The sequence below is a fragment of the Glandiceps talaboti genome, chromosome 18, assembly GCF_964340395.1.
Source record: "Glandiceps talaboti chromosome 18, keGlaTala1.1, whole genome shotgun sequence".
Taxonomy (NCBI): domain Eukaryota; kingdom Metazoa; phylum Hemichordata; class Enteropneusta; family Spengelidae; genus Glandiceps; species Glandiceps talaboti.
Window position 1 is genome coordinate 18684621 of NC_135566.1, and position 20206 is coordinate 18704826.

General features: G+C 38.2%; 1 protein-coding gene and 1 non-coding gene across 5 annotated transcripts in view; one reads left to right on the forward strand and one right to left on the reverse strand.

Annotated features, from left to right (window-relative positions):
- Positions 1-636: 636 nt before the first annotated feature.
- Positions 637-709, reverse strand: Trnak-uuu (transfer RNA lysine (anticodon UUU)). Its single transcript has one exon. It is a non-coding gene; the product is annotated as a tRNA-Lys (tRNA).
- A 5665-nt stretch (positions 710-6374) lies between these two features.
- The window catches only part of LOC144449168 (alpha-2,8-sialyltransferase 8F-like), a 37875-nt gene continuing 24043 nt past the window's right edge, over positions 6375-20206 (forward strand). Inside the window, exon 1 of one of the 4 annotated variants that reach the window (XM_078139656.1) lies at positions 6375-6493. The gene's annotated coding sequence lies outside the window, so the exon portion shown is untranslated. The remainder of the gene's footprint in view (positions 6494-20206) is intronic. The other 3 variants (XM_078139655.1, XM_078139657.1, XM_078139658.1) reach the window with 3 other exon arrangements.

Consider the following 20206-nt stretch of genomic DNA (forward strand, 5'->3'; position numbering starts at 1 on the left):
TATATATATATATATAAATCGCAAAAGCTTCGGTGCAGTTTCGCAGATAAAAGACAAGTTAAAAGAAAACCACATACAACTGGTAAGAACATAAACTACGATCATAACATACAATGGTTGACAGAAACGATTCGTCCGTGATTTAATTGTTATAAACCGTGACCCTGAAGGCAGTCAGTTATTCAAACATATTGTGTGCAGGGTGAAATCCATCCTTGATTATTGATTATTATTCATATGCTAATATGAATGACCTTAAATAGGTAGTATTCAAAATTAATCGCCTGGGAGGGCTCACGTCTATTCGATGGAATTGAATCGATTGAATAAAAAAGATGTCCCTCTTTTAACCATACTAACATCATTCTTTTCCATTAGAATTTTAAATGAATAATCTTACAAAAGTGAAGAGAGCTCACTTATCAATTCTTTCAGGAAGGAGTAGTGTGTAAAATGACGATAACCAGTTTTGTGCAAAATAAAAAGCGCAACAGATAGGGTCAACCAAGCTAAGATCTCCATCTCCAAAATGTTAGAATTGATATTTTATGAAATTTTATGAATTTTGGATTTTTATTTATCTTTTATTAAATTATAAGAACGTAAACAAGGGAGTGGTGCATGCAAAAAACGATACGCCCGATAAGGGGGTCGAACCCTTGACCTTAGGATTAAAAGTCCCACGCTCTACCGTCTGAGCTAACCGGGCAGTTGTACCTGTCAAAGTCCAATATATATCACTAACCATGGCTACATCATCATAGTCAAACACGTCTTGATTGAACCTGCATGGCTACATCATCATAGTCGAACAAGTTTGATTGAAACTGCTCTGTATGTCTACGTCTGTCTGTCCATCCGCCGGCCCGTCTGTCTGTCTGTCTGTCTGTCTGTCTGTCTGTCTGTCTGTCTGTGTCTCTCTGTCTGTCTGTCTGTCTGTCTGTCTGTCTGTCTGTCTGTCTGTCTGTCTGTCTGTCTGTCTGTCTGTCTGTCTGTCTGTCTGTCCCTCTCTCGCCCTGTCTCTGCCTTATCATGTGTCTTGATCACTATGTTTCATGTCGCATCTGATAAATACCAACTTTCACGTCCAAACTAAATTGTGCACACTAATTGGTTCATATGTCTGTTTTGAGTGGTCATATGACAGCGGCATCAATGACTAAATCTTACACTAATCGTTTTACGCTTTTTTCTTTTTTCTTTAAACCCATGTGGTACTACCATGTACAGTATGCAACATCCTTATCACATAATGCTGTAACCCTCAAAGAGTGAACGAAATCGTGTATGAAAATAATTCCATGATGTGATTTCTTGAGGGTGGAAATGACGTAACATATGGCAATGTCTTGTTTCCACCAAAACGCGACTGTACTAGTAGCTTAATGCATTATTACATTTTTAGTAGAAATAATGGATGTAGGCAGCAGGTTATCATGAATGAGCCAAAACAGTAATAACAACAGCAACATTTGATGAATAAAAGCAAGCTGAACACAGGCAGGGAAGGTCCGTGTATATACCCCGTCCATTTGTTTTTCGTTTGTCTATTGCAAACAAGAAAAACGAAAAACCAATGCCTGCTTCTTTTTTCGTTTTTCGTGTCATCGATCGGAAAACGGAACAAGGAAAACAAATTGTTTTTTCCATTGCCGTTTCGTTTGCAATAGACAAACGAAAAACAAATGGACGGTATGTCTATACACGGACCGATCCTTTCGTTGTACATGCCTTCCCCGAGAAGTCAAGACTCTACTTGCTTCTGACAAGATTACTTTTGTAACCTGAACCCTAAAATTTGGAGTACTCTGCTTGAGCAATGAACCATTGAGATACTGAAAATATCAAATTCCGGTACAATAAACATAACGTATACACGTATACTTTTTCGAGGACGATCCGTCCAGTGATAGAACAATAGAGGAGCAGAGCGTCGCCAGTGTCAGACCAATAAATACTTTTGTTTGAAATTTTGACGATCATTTCGAGCGACGTGCGGCCTGAACTTGAAGAACAGCAGCGTGTTTTTTGTGTGTGATATACATATAGAAACATATCTTTATTTTTTGAAGACTATATATATTGAAGTGACGGAGGTGGCATTGCAATTAATAATTTGTCTCGTCTCTCTAACTATCAATTGAAGGCCTCAGGAGACTTTTTCTTGTAGTTTATAATATTTGAGACTAGAGTACCCAGTAGGATCACGTTTTTACTCGACACCTTTTAATACTGTTACACAATCAATATTTAAAAAAAGTCACTGAGCTTATTTGATTGTCTGTTTATTGCTCTCGCCGTAGTGCAAATGGAATATTAGGCGCTGAGCATGTGTAACTGGCTAGTGGATGGTTGAGAGGGATTTGATGTTTTGAACTTGTATTTAGGTTTTCTCAAACATTAACCCCAAATTTATACAACATAAATTTACCTATTAGGTCTAATAAAAAAATTGTGTGTTTCCCATAACTTGAACGACTCGGTCTACTATAAATCCCTGACGCTCAACATTTCCTTGCACGCATAAAATAAAATGGTAACAATTTACTTCTATTTCCGTGTACACCTTCACGCCCTTGTCTCATCTGTGGTCACTTAAAAAAAGGTATTTCAGAGAGAAACCAGCTGTTTTTAGACTATAACAGTATAGCTATGTAGTCTGCTTAACATACATGTCTTCATTTACGTCTTTTACACCTCATCAAACCGTCACGAAAGTATTGTGATCGACGAGCATCAAGGTGGGGGAGGGAGGGGTCGAATTAATTTAATTTGTAAAGAAAAAGTAAGATAAAATAAAATTCCGACCTACCTATCATCTTTTCTGAAGTCCTGTTATTAGAAACTTATAATACACTTGTAATAATGCAGTTACTCTATCCGATGAAAGCCCATTGAGGACATTTTCCCACCCCAGCAAAATATAATTATCTCGTTATCGCGACATAACTAACTCGTTAGGCAACCTCCAAAAAAACCCCAAACAAACCAAAAGCAATAAATAAACAAACAAACAAACAAACAAACAAACAAACAAACAAACAAACAAACAAACCAATTGTAAGTGTGTTATCTGGGCAGATGTAATTTGCTTGTTCATGATTGGCTCTACAGTTGTCTTCAATGAAGTAACAATTAATGTAGGGAGGGTTATTTTTGTGTTTCCCTGTATACTGCATGGGCTGGGAAAAACGACAATTAATTACGCAAATTGCTCATTAATATTCACTGGAATTTTACCAAAACCTAATCAGGTCTTGCCATTACCCTATGGAATACGTCTTCAAATTTTCGTTTGAATTGAGCCAGCGGTTTTGGAGAAACGATGACACAGACAGACAGACAGACAGACACACATACATACATACATACATACACACACACACACACACACACACACACAGACTTTCACTCACTAATACATCTCTTCCTTACGGAAGAAAAAATGCAATCAATCAGTAGAAGTTACATTGGCGAGTCTAATATTTTATGACCCCTTATCAATGCTATCACAGATACTGTACAAATACATTCAAGGCCATCGCAATGTAAACAGTGCACAGTGTATGCACATGGTGTTACATCCCAGTCTCAGTAATGTTCTAACAGTTTAACTACTCGTCAAATTGAAATCCGTACAATTTATGGACCACATAAGATAAAAACGCCAATTTGGCACAGATAATGGATATAAACTAACATTTTAGTCTTCAAAATTTCGTGTTGTTTGCGCTCAAAGAACCAACTTGCCAGCCACGACAATCACATACATACGTAACTATGTACCCACAATTATAACTTGAGAACTTGCAAGGTCAGATTCAAATCTGTACGAAATATAGACCAAATAAGGTAGAGACACCAAATTTGGGACAGATAATGAATATAAACTAAAACTTTAGTCTTGAAAGATGGCTGCCGATGGTAGTCGAAACGCCAACGTTCTCTGGTATGTAAAATTACCTTGGTTGTGAAATATAACTATGTTTCTCTCTTTAGTCTTTAAAATTTTGTGTTGTTTCAAGCATCGAAACCCACAAGACAAAGTTCGATACAGACACAACATAACCACAGTCGTGTTTCACTTATTACTTCAATTGCTTTAATCATTACAAGCTTCGATCCCATAGGGAGAGAGTAATTTGATGAAGTGTGTGTTTTGAACCATAGCTTGACTAATTACTCTCATTACCGGTACTTAGTTTAAATGATATGAGGACACGACTGGTGTATTTAGTTTGTTGACTCATTACATCAAGGAGGCTGTCACGGTTACCAGTTGGATGCATCGACGAGAACAAGCTTAAATACATGAAGCGTACAATTTTCCGTTTCTATCTTTTTAATCAACCTGGATCTATAATCTAAAATATCTGTAAATGATATTTATTTCTATTCCTTTCTTTTTTTTCCTTTATTTGCTTGCATACCATCCAAGGCATTGGCCAATAAGAGAAGGGGTTCAGTGTTAGTGCAGGAGGAAACCGTACCTCAAGAAAACATGCGTTGTTCAGTAGAGCCAAACTGAACGACACTCTTCTTAGCGTTTCCTGTGTTACAGATAATATTTTGAATAGATAGCAAACTGATTCAGACGGTTACACACCTGTGATGGTGTGCAGTGCAGTGCTGACTGTGAACCGTCGTGGGGTGGATTTAGGAGGGGATACCAGATGTCTTCCCTCCCAAGGTTTATCGCTTTTTTTATTAGTAGCTATAAAGAGTGTTTTTTAAGTAAGGTATTTGACTTGCAATCGACCACATTGGTAAGAGGCAAGTGGTTTAACCACTCGGCCATCGACAATCCAAAATGTTATGGTATATTGTTTAACACAGCTGAAAATATATAGATCTGATGGTAACCAGCCAAACTAATAACAAATTATCAGTTTGGTCTCACCAACAAGTTAACATGTCAGTTAATATAATACCAGTATATTGATGGAACAAATCGAAAGATCAAAATTTGTTATCTATTTGACATCAAAATAACAAATCTACCAGATTTAAACTGAATGCCTTCCGTAAGGCTAAAGTTTTGAGATTGTCGTTCCTACAGACAGTTGTTGGAATACAACAGAACATATGCAATAAGTTATTTTTTCTCATTGATTGCTATTTGTCCATTGCTGTTAGTGATTTCCTGGCCAACCACAACATGTAATGTGAAGCTTTACAGAACGTTGTAGCATAGCACTCACCGTTGAAAGAGTTTTAAAGGCCACAAAAATAGAAGAAAATTGATTCTGGACAGCACCCATCACTTAAGTACCCCCTTTCCGTGTTAATTTTTTTCATGGTTGTCCAGCCGATTCAGTCTGCAGATGAAAGGGAAAACAAAAGTAACTCTCCCTACATTAATTGCCACCAGTGAAGACAACTGCAAAACTAATCACGAACTAGCCTATGACATCTGCCCTACATACACATACACTTGCTGTAAAGTACTAAATAAAAGAACAGTAACTGCAATGATAAGTAGATTGATTAACATTTGTTGAGAATGTAAAAAAGAAAATCGTCGCACCACTTTAGACATTTCCTGACGAGAAACTATGTTTTCCTTTTTAGTGGCCTACCAAAATATGCCAATAACTTATTAAAACTAAAAGCTACATCAATAATATTTTCAGGACAAGTGTGCTTTGGTATTGCAGATGTATGTATCATGTTATATTGAATTTGAAGAGTGTATTCTTGAGATATAGCCTAATTACCGAAAACCATTATTTATGTAAATAATTTGTTAATATTCATGGGATTTTACCGGAACCTAATCAGGTCTTGTCACTACCCTACGGAACATATGCAATAAATTTCGTTTGAATTGAGCGAGTAGTTTTTTAGAAAACAGTGATAAAGTTGCACCACTTTAGGCAACATTTCCTGACCAGAAACTATTTTTTTTGTGGCCTACAGAAATATGCCAATAACTTATTAAAACTAAAAGCTACATTAGGGATATTTTCAGGACAGGTGCGCTTTGGTATCACAAATGTACGTACTAAGTTATAATGAATTTGAAGCATGCATTCTTGAGATATAGCCTAATTACCGAAAACCATTTATTACGTAAATTGCTCATTAATATTCATGAAGCATTACCAAAACCTAAGCAGTTCTTGCCATTACCCTACAGAACATGTCTACTAAATTTCATTCGAATTGATGCAGCCGTTTTTTCGGAAATGGTGATACAGACACATACATACACACACACACGGACACACAGACTTCATCCCTAATATATAACCTTCCTTACGGACAGTAAAAACGACGCTAGGTTATTTATTAAATTGATAAGCGCGCCGACCAAACTCGTATGTGTACCCAGTCTGAGATATGCTAATTTCAGACATAGCTTTTGCAGTGTCAATGAATAGCTGATGACGTTGATATTCTCCAACAGTTATGGTGTCGGACGACGGTGTGTAACACCTTTCATGTACGGTTGGGTGGTAATCTTTTCAATGTGATATATACCCAAGGTAAGGTAAGGTTTTAATTTAGCTCCGAAATGTGAACACGATGTCTTCACATCAGTCTCATGAATGTAGGTGAGCCTGGAATATGTGTAGCAACAATACGGAGACCCACTTCCTGATATTATTCTTGAGGCTCCACATGTATTTTGTACGGCGACATTATGAGGTTATTACCCTATATCACCTCTTCGTTCGTCGTATCGCCGTGAGTGCAGTTTCCGTAACGGGACACAAGTCGTTAGACGAGTGTCACGTTACGGAAACTGCACCGACGAAAAATAAAAAGAGCACGGGCTCAGCTTGCTATACATGTGTGCTTCCTTCGTCGCATGACCTGATAATTAGTAGAGTGTGGTATGGAAAGCGAACTGTGTACTTTTAATATTATAAAGTGCGGCATGGTATGTGTACCAGCATGTGTCAGTGGATGGCTTACAATCACACTGGAGCCCGCGATACCGTTGCGAAATGTATACACCTGTACAGTGTTTTTATGAGTATACGTCCATATTAATGTAGTGTTATTTGGACTTTGATATTATTCGTGCCCACTCAGGGTTTGACTAAATATGGCAAGCTTCATTAATCAGAATCGTGTCTTTCAGTTTGGCCTTGATTCCCTCTGCATGAGGGGTAGGTAACAAATATTAGTCTAGAGCACGATCGATATAGTGACAAGTACAAATATAAAAGTTGCGGGAAAATTCTACATAGTACCTGGTACAAGTCGTTTAGTTACAAGTAAAGTCTATATTGCGACAAGCACAAAGTCCTGATTTTCCCACCGTCCATTGCGTATTCAACATGGCGGCAAGTAACATCGACAATCCTGATGGTAAGAATCAGTCGATTTCTACTACTAAAAATCGAAAATACGTATTCCTATAGCGTGCGTTCTGGGAAGAATTGGTTGGAGGAACAACAGGGAAAATTTCATTGATCGATTCCACCGTTTGTTGGAGGAGTTAGCGAAAAACTTTTTCTACCGACGGATGTCCTATTCTAAAACACACGTCCCTATACGAATGCATGTACATACGTATATTGAACCACTGATCTTCTATCAGCGTACTGTGGGGTTTGTTAGCTGGCTGGCTGTAAATATTGTATGCTTTACTTTTTACATAGACTTTGCAGGCAACATATGGGTTTGTTATTCTGTCTACACAAAATATAGTACTACTGTCAATATTGTACATGCATTCGTATAGGGACGTGTGTTTAGAATAGGACATCCGTCGGTAGAAAAAGTTTTTCGCTAACTCCTCCCACAAACGGTGGAATCGATCAATGAAATTTTCCCTGTTGTTCCTCCAACCAATTCTTCCCAGAACGCACGCTATAGGAATACGTATTTTCGATTTTTAGTAGTAGAAATCGACTGATTCTTACCATCAGGATTGTCGATGTTACTTGCCGCCATGTTGAATACGCAATGGACGGTGGGAAAATCAGGACTTTGTGCTCGTCGCAATATAGACTTTACTTGTAACTAAACGACTTGTACCAGGTACTATGTAGAATTTTCCCGCAACTTTTATATTTGTACTTGTCACTATATCGATCGTGCTCTAGACTAATATTTGTTACCTACCCCTGTGCATAGCACTGGACACGTAGCCTGTGCAACCCCCATACTGGATGGGTTATATAAACGACTGTATCTGCTATACACAATTCTTGGACTTGAACTCAGACAACTAGAAGAATCCGGAATCTAGAATCCAGTTTCATTAAATTATACTTAACTCAGGCAGGAGTACCATGTGAATTTTCCTGTTGAAAACAAAGCATAGCTTATGGCGCTTGTGGTATATTTCGTTTAATCGTCAATGCCTGAGGACTTAGGAGATTACCACAATTGCACGAGTTAGGCCAGAAAAAATAAAAAAAAACTGTTCAACGGGCAACCTAACCCAACACATTTGGTAGGTAGGTCGCTTTGTTTTGTAGAATGCTTGCACTATACGAAAAGTCAGATTTACCAGGGTGGGTAAAGTATGTAAAATATGTGGTAATAGTGTCATGTTTGCCCATGTATGTCCATCTTTGTCCTTGTTCACAGTACCATGTTTGATATCACCTTTGACCAGGATGGTGTAGCTACCATAGTGACACCTATAACCATAAGACATAGGTAGATATACAACCTTGCTATTCCCCCGGGGCATAGGAACTCAAAGTTGGTAATATTGAGGGGGTGTAAAGAGTGGTTAGTTTATCTGTATATACAAGGGGTAGGTAAATGTGGTCATAGGTAGATATACAACCTTGTTATTCCCCTGGGGCATAGGAACTCAAAGTTGGTAATATTGCCGGGGTGTAAAAAGTGGCTTGTTTATCTGTAGATACAAGGGGTGGGTAAATGTGGTCATAGGTAGATATACAACCTTGTTATTACCCTGGTGCATAGGAACTTAAAGTTGGTAATGTTGAGGGGGTGTAAAAAGTGGCCTGTTTATCTGTATATACAAGGGGTAGGTAAATGTGGTCATAGGTAGATATACAACCTTGTTATTACCCTGGTGCATAGGAACCTAAAGTTGGTAATGTTGAGGGGGTGTAAAAAGTGGCCTGTTTATCTGTATATACAAGGGGTAGGTAAATGTGGTCATAGGTAGATATACAACCTTGTTATTACCCTGGTGCATAGGAACTTAAAGTTGGTAATGTTGAGGGGGTGTAAAAAGTGGCCTGTTTATCTGTATATACAAGGGGTAGGTAAATGTGGTCATAGGTAGATATACAACCTTGTTATTACCCTGGTGCATAGGAACTTAAAGTTGGTAATGTTGAGGGGGTGTAAAAAGTGGCCTGTTTATCTGTTTATATAAGGGGTAGGTAAATGTGGTCATAGGTAGATAATACAACCTTGTTATTCCCCTGGGGCATAGGAACTTAAAGTTGGTAATGTTGAGGGGGTGTAAAAAGTGGCCTGTTTATCTGTATATACAAGGGGTAGGTAAATGTGGTCATAGGTAGATATACAACCTTGTTATTCCCATGGGGCATAGGAACTTAAAGTTGGTGATATTGAGGGGGTGTAAAAAGTGGCTTGTTTATCTGTATATACAGGGGGTGGGCAAATGTGGTCATGGGCATTATACCTTTGTTTCCTCCATAGGGTAAAGTAGGGAGTATGTGGTCATTTAAACTGGGGGTATATAGAACTGTGTTTATCCATATTTAGAAAGGGGTTCAAACTTGGACACACATTGGCATTATACCTTTGTATCCTCCAAAGGGTAAAGTAGGGAGTATGTAGTCATTTAGACTGGGGGTGTATAGAACTGTATTTATCCACATTTAGAGAGGGGTTCAAACTTGGACACACATTAGTATCATACCATATTCACACTTGAACACACAATAACATACTCAGATAAAACAGCACTAAATAAAAATAAAAACAATTTAATGCAAAATAAACATTACAAATGTTAAATTCTCGATAAAAATACGAAAAAACTTCTTACAAATCATCCTTGCTACAACTAATCGCCCATGATGCAGCATCTACCTGACCTCCATGTGAGGGGGCACACCCTGAGTGATTTTGCCTTTCTATTCACTCTGAGGATCATCCTCTGATCCTGAATCTTCTGAATCGGTGTCTTCACTGGAAAGAAACGCTGACGACATCACAGGCAAATGAAATTTCTTTTCAACAGCAGGAATACTCATGCTCTGATTTAACAACACAGGCCTTCTTGACAACTTCTGCAATATTAAACAAATAAAATGCAACAATGAATGTAAAACCTAAGCACTCCTTGTCAACATCACTCATGGTGATGATGGACATAGCAATATCAGCACCAAGTCATATTGCATTTTGTACATGATTTTACCAACAAAGTTGATAAAACATCAACCAGGTACAACCTAGTCATTAGTAAGATGGTAATTATTGATACAGTAAAATAACGCTTTTGATGACTGATGATTTTTGGTACATAAATTTAAAATTACACAAAATTTCCTCCCAATAAAGTCTGTAACATTCATGTAAGAGGGAACATTGGTAATTATCTGATCTACACTGGGTATATCACAAAGTATAACTATAATGATGACAATACTATAGTATTTTAGTATGTTTCTAACAAAGTTCAACTATGTTAGCAATTGACAGTTTGAAATAATTGTTAATTCATCAAAACAAATGTACTTACGATATATGCTGGTGTCCCAGCTTCTTCCATTCTCCTCCAATCTGGAATAGACTGAATGAACCAATCGCTGTGTGGAGATAATATGACAATCTTCATTAATATTAAGTGCTTCGAGCACAGAGTAGGAAAGCGTTATGTAAAAACCAGCATTAGCATACATTGAACAAGCTGCATGCTACAAACATCTTATATTTTTTTTGTTCAGACAGACTGTCTATTCCCAAGTTTACTTTAAGATAAACAAAACACAGAAAAGAACCATACACTATACAGATATTAGCAAACAGCAGGTCTTATTCTCATCCCATGTAAATTTCACAACACCCACATTCTAACACATACACAAATCTCTTGTCATCACAGACAACCTCGTTTTATCAGTGGGGGACAATAAAGATGCCGGCTTAGACTTTAATTAACAAAACACAGATACTGATAGTGTTCATCAGCCGTACAGATATTATTAGCAAACAACAGGTCTTATGTCAAGTGTTTCATACCATGTACACAAATCTTTTGTAATACAGCAGGGTGATAATTATTTGTATTACAAAGCTCTTTAGCACAATCTTACACTCCAGGAGGTAGTTCAGCTGTTTCATTTTTGGAAGTACAGTACCTAGACCGTACAGAGTTTAGGGTCTGTGGTAGTAACAAGTAATGATTTACAACAACCAAGGAAGTATAACCCATGGGTTATACTTCCATGCAACAACAAAGATGAGGAAATGTTAACCTGTGCATCATTGTTTTAGTGGTCAGAGGTAAAACACAGGCCGGGATATGCAAATAGATTAACGTTGCGCCAAATCATATGGTCAAAACTGCAACTTCGAGCAAACTTGCGGCTAATGTGACATTTTAAATTGTAAAATGAACTACCGGTCAAAACATCATTACATGAGATGAGAACGTCGTTTTATCAATGGTTGACAATGACAACTAGGTGCCGAAAAGAAATCGACTTCCTATCAGTATCACTATCAAACTGAAAAACATTAATGCAAACACCAGGTCACTCTGACGTGAATCTTTTACAGGTATCAGTTTGTTTATGACAGTACTGACGAAGCCAGTTTTCATTTTATCTGATTATCCACCATCACTGATTTAATGATGTTCTGATCACAGGCGTTTCTATATCATGACTCTTGCAATGGTTGGAATAGATCCCGGAACTGAGTGATGTTGGTATTACTAACAGTGCTCTTTTGTAATTTGAATATAATCAAGAACTGAACAAGTCATTGAGAATGACATAGACCCTGCTATGATTGGATTTTAATGAATTATCACGCAACAACAGTTGTGAACCTAAATCAAACAGACTTAGATATGTTGTGTCTGCTTGTTGGACATGGAACATGCCTACAACAATAAAGGATTGGTTGGGTATGGGGGATCATATCACGATGAAAATGGATATGCACATGTATGTCATAGAACACTGTCCTAATACCAACTTTGAATGTGATCTGTTCAAGCATGTCTGAGTTATGGATTTGGACATAGAAAAATCGTAAACAAAATGGCTGCCAGGCGGCCATATTGGATTGTATTACAACAACAATGAATATGCACATGTATGTCATAGAACACTGTCCTAATACCAACTTTGAATGAGATCTGTTCAAACATGTCTGAGTTATGGCTTTGGACATGAAAAATTCACAAACAAAATGGCTGCCAGGCAGCCATATTGGATCGTATCACGATGAAAATGAATATGCACATGTATGTCGTAGAACACTGTCCTAATACCAACTTTGAATGAGATCTGTTCAATCATGTTCGAGTTAAGGCTTTGCACATGAAAATTCACAAACAAAATGGCTGCTAGGCGGCCATATTGGATTGTATCATGACAACAATATATGTGCACATATATGCCATAGAACACTGTCCTAATACCAACTTTGAATGAGATCTGTTCAAGCATGTCTCAGTTATGGCTTTAGACAGGGAAAATTTGCAAACAAAATGGCTGCTAGGCGGCCATATTGGATCGTATCATGAAACAAATTGACGTACATATGTATGCCATTGTATTTTGCGCCTGTACCAAGTTTGAAAAAATTCGGTCCAGGCATCTCCAAGAAACAGCTGCGGACGGACAGACGGACGGACGGACGGACGCACGCACGGACAGACGGAACCCAATCCATAAGTCTTAGACTCTAAAAAGACTAACATCTCGCTTACCTTGACTCTGGCTGTCGGCTTCATTTTTTTCTTTTTCTGGAGGTCATTGTATTATTGTAGGAGCTCATCGTGTCTGCTTTAAGATCAACTAGGTGTTAGTCAGGATTTGCTCGAGTGCTGTCTTGTTTACATGTATCTCTGCTCCCCTGATATGGAACTAAGGTTATTGATGTTCAACAGATATCTATTCACTGGATTCACTGGCGTTGAAGTTGGGTTGATTACCCTGGACGTCGACATGACTGGTCGAGGGTGTACGCACAGTCTAAGCCATAATGCGAAAACAACTGTTTATATACCATTCTACCTGTTGCTTCTTGGGTAATACTAAGATAAACAGCCTCATTCGTTCAATATATTAATATTATGATTATTGGAGGTGCTAAAACGGATAACTGAACTGGCGAAAGTAGTGTTTCTAAACTTAAAGGTTACAGACTTAATTTGAAATAACAATTTTCAATCTTATGATAGTATATCAGAAGTTTATAGGACTAACGTTCTTCATATTATCGTGAACGAGGCTGCTTACGTAACCATTGACTAAATTAGCTTTATCCAAATGTCGTGCATTCGCTCAGCCGGTACCAACGCTTAGACCTCGACCTTATGAAATCGGCTTTGGTTACCCGACCCCACCTAGATATTCACGCCCACCCTAACCTTTTTTTAATTTTTTTTACGTATTTGAGGAAAACAATAACGAAATCGCGAAAATCGTGAAGTCTAGCAAGAAATAGTGGGTGCGGAAACTGACACCAACTTAAAATACAATATGAACATATTCTTCCAATCTGTAATAGCTGTACATCTGATAGAAAGAAATAAACAACACAGAGACCATTTGGAAAACAATGGAAAACCTAAACTAGACACTCACACATGGAAAAAATACAATACAACAAAATAAAAAATCTACCTACCCAACTATTTTAAAACTGAATGTAATCGGAATCACACATTTTTTTTATTACGCCGTACACGTATTTCCATTCAGGATATTTTTTGCAATTTTCATTATGAACTCTGAAATGAAGTCAAAATGCATTTACACTTGTCCTCACGTGGACTTGAAGTTTTCTCACCGATTCTTAGAAAGTTGTTGTCATAACTTATAATATTGTGAACCTTGTATCCAACCAAATTATGTTCATACTTTGCCTTATTATTTCACCCTTGGAGTTGCTATGATGAATATGCTGTTTTATAGAGTTTAACTAGTGTATTTTTAGTTGGGGTTATTTACTGTTAAAAGTATGTTTGAGGGTTCAGTACGATCTCAGACCCGTAGTGGTCTGAGGTACGATTGAGTGAGTGATTGTGTAGTCAGGCCTGACGCTGAGTAATTATGTTGTTATGATCGGAAATATTCGTTTATTGGCAATTCATCACACAACATTGACGGTATACTTTATCTTTAAACGTCATCTATTTCTTTTCACATTAATTGACAATATTTCAATAATTTAGTTCCATTTGTCTCGTTTCACATTTTGACATTGGAAGTATATGTGTTCTTTTCATCTTCCAATTCTGAATCATTTATTTGTTCATTCCATGCGCGCTTTCATGTGTATGCTGAACTTCAAGTCAAATATATTTGTTCAATTTCGTTGGTCTTGCTTTTTACTGCTAATGGCTGGGGTGTTACTATTTACTTCCTAAGTTTTATTTCTTATCTTCAACCCCTCTAAATGAATAAGGTTACATTCGTTTGGTAGTTCATTTGGAACGATTTCTTATCTCGTGAACGCGTTGCATCGCTAAAGGACCCACTTGGATATGTATCACCTCTGCACGTCTGTACCCGTTTCAATTCAGCAATATAATGTTGTATGAACGCTTGTTTCTTCTGGTTTAGAAGTCACTTCATACTGTTGGATACAAATGTTACACCTGACGCAGCAGTTAATGTAACTGCAGACTGAATCTGCAAGTTCGTCAATATTAGCGGCTGAGTTTACAAACACATCCCAATCTGTACATTTAAAAGAAACTTTCAATTCTTCGATGGAATAATTCGACCAAACTTTCACTGAACGAGTACAGGTGGGTTCTCTCTGAACAAAGGGTCTGTATCTTGGAAGTAGATTGATGACGTTGTGATCTGAACGACCAAGATGAAATTAAATCCGACGAATGTTTACCTCAAAAAATTGTGACTAAAATGGCGTGAAATCGAATCGGATCTCAATCACGCAACGGTATGTATTGCCAAATCAATACTTTCCAGATAACAATACGAATTACATTGTTTCGCCGATGCATACAGCTGCACTGCCTAGTCTGTACCTGGTTCGTGACGCGAAATAATCGCTTGCAGTGGAAAAAAAACGCCTTGGTCCAATCAAGGAAATCACTTTACCCAGATTGGAATTAATGGATGTCGTGATTTGAGCTAGACTAACGGAATTCGCAGTATCGTTATTTTGCGGGTCGACAGGCCTAACTGTGGGTCAATTTGCGGGTTGTTCAAACGACAATTATTTATAAAATCATAATAATCATCCAAAACATATATAAGTTTGCAAAAAATAATGACAAATGAATACATATAAACGTAAATAATCTGTATGAGCACATAAGTATTCAGTCAATGGTGGTCAACCTCACTATGATGATGATGATTAATTTTTTGGAGGTCTGTTTGGACAATAATAGAGACAAAATTACTGGATGTACTGATTATTCAATTATTCATTATTCACTTTCAAGGTTGTGGCTGTTCCACTATTCCTTTCTGTTCCTCAGTGATGTATTAGTAAACTACTGGTTGTCATCTTACTGTGGTCAGGGTAGTGTGTGGGTGCCTTTGTGTAACTAGTCAGACTAGTTTGATTGTATAAGATAGATTTCAGCCATAATCTTGACTTGGTGTTTTTTAAAACAACAGGACCACTTCCTGTTATCTGTAAGAGTTGTTTTAGAGATAAGTTGGTCCACTGTCATCTCTGTTACAGTAAATAGTTAATGTTATATAATCATTTAAAGTACATTGTAATAGTGGAATTGAGATATTTTCTGAGGTCAATGATATGCTAACTATAATCATTGTTTTAAAATAGCCATCAAGTTTAGGGGTGGGGGTATAATACACAAAATTATGTGTGCAGTTAGCCCAGCACATAGGTTCTATCGAATAATACAGTGCATTTCGCATGTGACCTGCACAATAAGTTACCCCCAGTGGCCAGCCAACAAGTTTCTTTGATTTTGAAAAGTGGGTAAAAATAGCAACCTGCAGCCTAAACTGTCAACAGTCACTCGCGCCTTTTTTTCCCCTACATTTTATCTAAACTCCGATTCGGCGCAACACTAGTATAATCGCAAACTGATATCGAGTGCCGAAGGCCAGAGTGGTCGAGTGCCGAAGGCCCAAGCTCGGGCCTTCGGCCCTCGATGTCAGTTTACGATTAGACTAGTGTTGCGCCGGATCGGAGTTTAGATAAAGCACAGGGGGGTACGCCTTTCGTATATCAAGCCTGACCCGTCATGTTTCATAATTACTATAATATTGGCCAGGGCCCCTAAAAAGATAAAATGCCCCCCCCCATATGGATGATGCCCCCTGTCAGACTATCCTAGATTCAAAATTCAAATTGCCGTCTAGTCCTGCTTGCCTGCTTGCATACAGAGTGAAGTCTTCCCTTGAGTCTTTGGAAAGGCGTACACAGTCTGCAAGCAGGACTAGTTGCCGTCCAGCCGCGGTCATGACAGGGCGGACGAAGATTCTTCGTCTGACCGTAGTCGAAACCGTAACGTCTTCCCCCCAAAAAAAACAAAAACAAAAACAAAACCATACAAACAAACAAACAAACAAACAAACAAACAAACAAACAAACAAACAAGAAAAACAACTTCAAAAAAAAACAAAAAACGAAATGTCATACTCTTAACGCGAAAAGGGAAAATGAACGACCTGTCACAGATGTATGTTTATCATATACCATGACATCGATAAACACAACAAACTCTGATTGCAATTCAAATTGTAAAACATTTTACTGTCTCTGCAAAACATAGTTTTGATTTTGACTGTCTCACCACGACAGTGATTAACACTTCTCCCTTCTGCTGTAAAGGTTGATCGTGCATTAGTTTTTACTTTCGACCAACACACACGTTGTATCACATTGCACGCATATAGCCCGCTTACACGATGAAACTCGACGAGCAACGCACCATTCACCATGCGACGAATTGCATCGTGCACTCGCTCCGTTACAGGGTCTTATGTCGTCGCTAGGTGCGTCGCAAGGAAACCGAAATGTCGGTTTTTCTGCAACGAGTCGCAAGTTGCTTCTTGAGTTGCTTCATGAGTTGCACCGTGTAACCACATCGTCGCATCGCAAGTGATAACCTTTGACATATACCAACGTGTCAAATGACGTTCAATGTTATGACCGCCATGTTTTTAGTATAAATATTCTATTCGGCAAGTATTTTTGATAAAATTTTGATTTATCACCATGATTACCACTTATCAATAGTATACAAAGAATGCTTAATTTCCGCTGAATATAATTTTATTTCTAAGGAATGCAAGTAGCGATGTCGAAAAGATCAACATCGCCCTAAACGAACTTCGAATTGAATATAGTTTTACTATCGATACCTCAACAAATTTTCAGTCATTGTATTCGTAAATACAAGCAATTTTATAGCATTTCTGCCAAGTTCCTGCCGCTAGACGACTTGACCTCTATGACATGTAACTTTTTTTATATCTACGCATGTGCAACAGTTATCTCTTGCGACTCACCATGCGACTTGTTGCGTCGTGTGCGCGCTCCATCACAGTTGCTAGCCTCGTCGCAATCGACGAATTGCTTCATGAGTTGCATCGTGTAACTACGCTGCGTTTGAACAAATCAAAAATAAATTTTGTTAACACGTAAGCTAAAAAAAAATGCTTGACATGGCCCGCTCAGATCGGTGCATGAGGGGATAGGAAACAATCTTAATTTTTCCTTAGTTCAGTGGTATAATCATAAAAAAACAAGCTTAGTGCAGTCTATTAGCAGAGATACATGTAACTACAGATCAAGATGTATATTTGTATGAAATTGTAGCTATAGACACGGGAACTCTATTTTTCCTTATATTTAGTTCTCCTGCAATTATTTACAAAATCCCCAAACACGAGGTGACTCTCAGCTAAGTGGTAAAATGGGTCAAGGGTCGACATTAGGTGCAGCGTATGGTATCCAAAAGATGATTATCTTGAAATAGTGACAGTGTGTCAAGGCGGGTAAACTGCTAATCCATCCATCATGATTTATCCATGTACGTTGCCCGATTTCATACAAGCGTATAAGGGATATGAGAGAAAAGCTATCCTGGGCCAAGAAACAAAAATGTGCGGATTTTTCGGGAACACGACCACCCTATTTCAAACCCGCTTATAAGGAAAGTCACGCGAAAAGAGGAAAATTTTCAAAAATTTAAGGGTAGGGGTGGGGTGAAATTTGCCAAATGTTTCGCATTGACAAAGGGACGTGTTCGCTCTTGAGTTGTCGGCATACTGCGCCGAAAGTTTCACCATTCGCTACAAAGCCAAGCTAATTAAAAAGTCCTGATCCTGATGCAATCCGTATGCAGACGATTGTGTATGGTACAAGAACTGTGAGCACCGTGCGTGGAGTTGTCTTTGCTAGAATGGGAAAGCCCTTTCTCTTTTTTTATCTATAATAAGCAAAGTCCCGGAAAATTTTCAAAAACAAAAACGTTAAATTTTGCCCCTTTTCTTGGGTCAAAGCGAAATGAAATACAGGTTCCCTACTACCTACCCTATTTCCCGAAAGCATGTTCCAAGAAATACACACATTCTTTGGCTTTAGCCACCCTTAAGATTTCATCGGCGTTGAAACACAACCGAAATTCACCGAAAAACTTCAGTCCCAGTGCGGCAACTCAAAGGGTTTCGCATTGACCAAGAGATGTGTACTCCCTCGAGTTGTGGACATTCTATGCCGAAACTTTCACCTCACACTCTCCAAATGGTTGTTAAAAGCGCCCACACAATCTATTATCACAAAGAATATGTTGATATCGTGTTTTTAACATGTCAAAAATTCATGACCGCGTAGCTTGGTGTGATCGCGTATGAAAGTCCGTAGACTGGAGAACCTTCCGACTTCTGGTTGTTTGGTAAGAAAAAATCAAAGCGGAGCACATGGTGAAAAGAAATGATACAATAAAGGAGATATATAACAACCGATCCATTTAAATGTTTTTATCGAGATCTAAAAGTGCCCAGTGAAATCCATGTAGTCACATTTATTACTGTCAGTCATGTTAGAGATGTCGGGTGGATGCACAGACAAATGGCATTATTTGTCTGTGGGTGGTGTAAACATGCCCTTATGCACGCGCCGTGAAGTTCACGTACAATGCATTTAATGGAATGACTTACACTTCCATGGTACTTCCAATGAATAACCCATATTCTGCCTGTTGACATTGATAAAGGATACATATACATTAGTACATGTATCTTTTATCTATATATGCTGTTGATGAAATAATGTTGTGGTAACCGTTGCGACGGGCATACTTTTCAATTTAGCCCGCTTGCCTCGTGTCAAAGTCGTCTAACCATGGCTATAAATGAATCACAGTCAGACTGGGATGATGGGTAGAGACAGCAAATAATGTCAAAATTTGTAGCAGCAAAAGTGTGTACCAGTTTGGCTATGTTAATCGTAAATCGGGTCATAAATATGTCAATTTGATCCAGTAATTCAAGATATGTTAGATCAAGTAATGTAATGTGACTCGACATATTAATTTCAATAAGTAAGATAATGGCAAAAAATACAAAAATGCGACTCGTTGATGTTTCATGTGAATTTTAAGCAGAGTTTGTGTAAAGTGCAGGGAGGGAGGGAAGGAGAGAGAGAGAGAGAGAGAGAGAGTGAGAGAGAGAGAGAGAGAGAGAGAGGGGGGGAGGGAGGGAGGGAGGGAAGGAAGGAGGAAGGAGAGAGGGAGGGAGAGAGGGGAGGAAGGAGAGAGAGAGAGAGAGAGAGAGAGAGAGAGAGAGAGAGAGAGAGAGAGAGAGAGAGAGAGAGAGAGAGAGAGAGAGACACTTCTATTATCGTCAAGTATATTTCACTAGACACGTATGTCGGGTCACAATTGTAAAAATATCGTCACGTTTGAAGCCTTAGACGATGCTAGACGATAGTGTCGATATTATCCGACACCATCCCATTTTTTGGGTGGGGGTGCGACATCGTAGCTATTACGGCAAAATTGTTAAATAATATGAATTGGAGACCATTGTCAGCAATAGAGGTGTACACCAAGATAAATATCCAACAGTATCGTCTCGTTTATTCGACG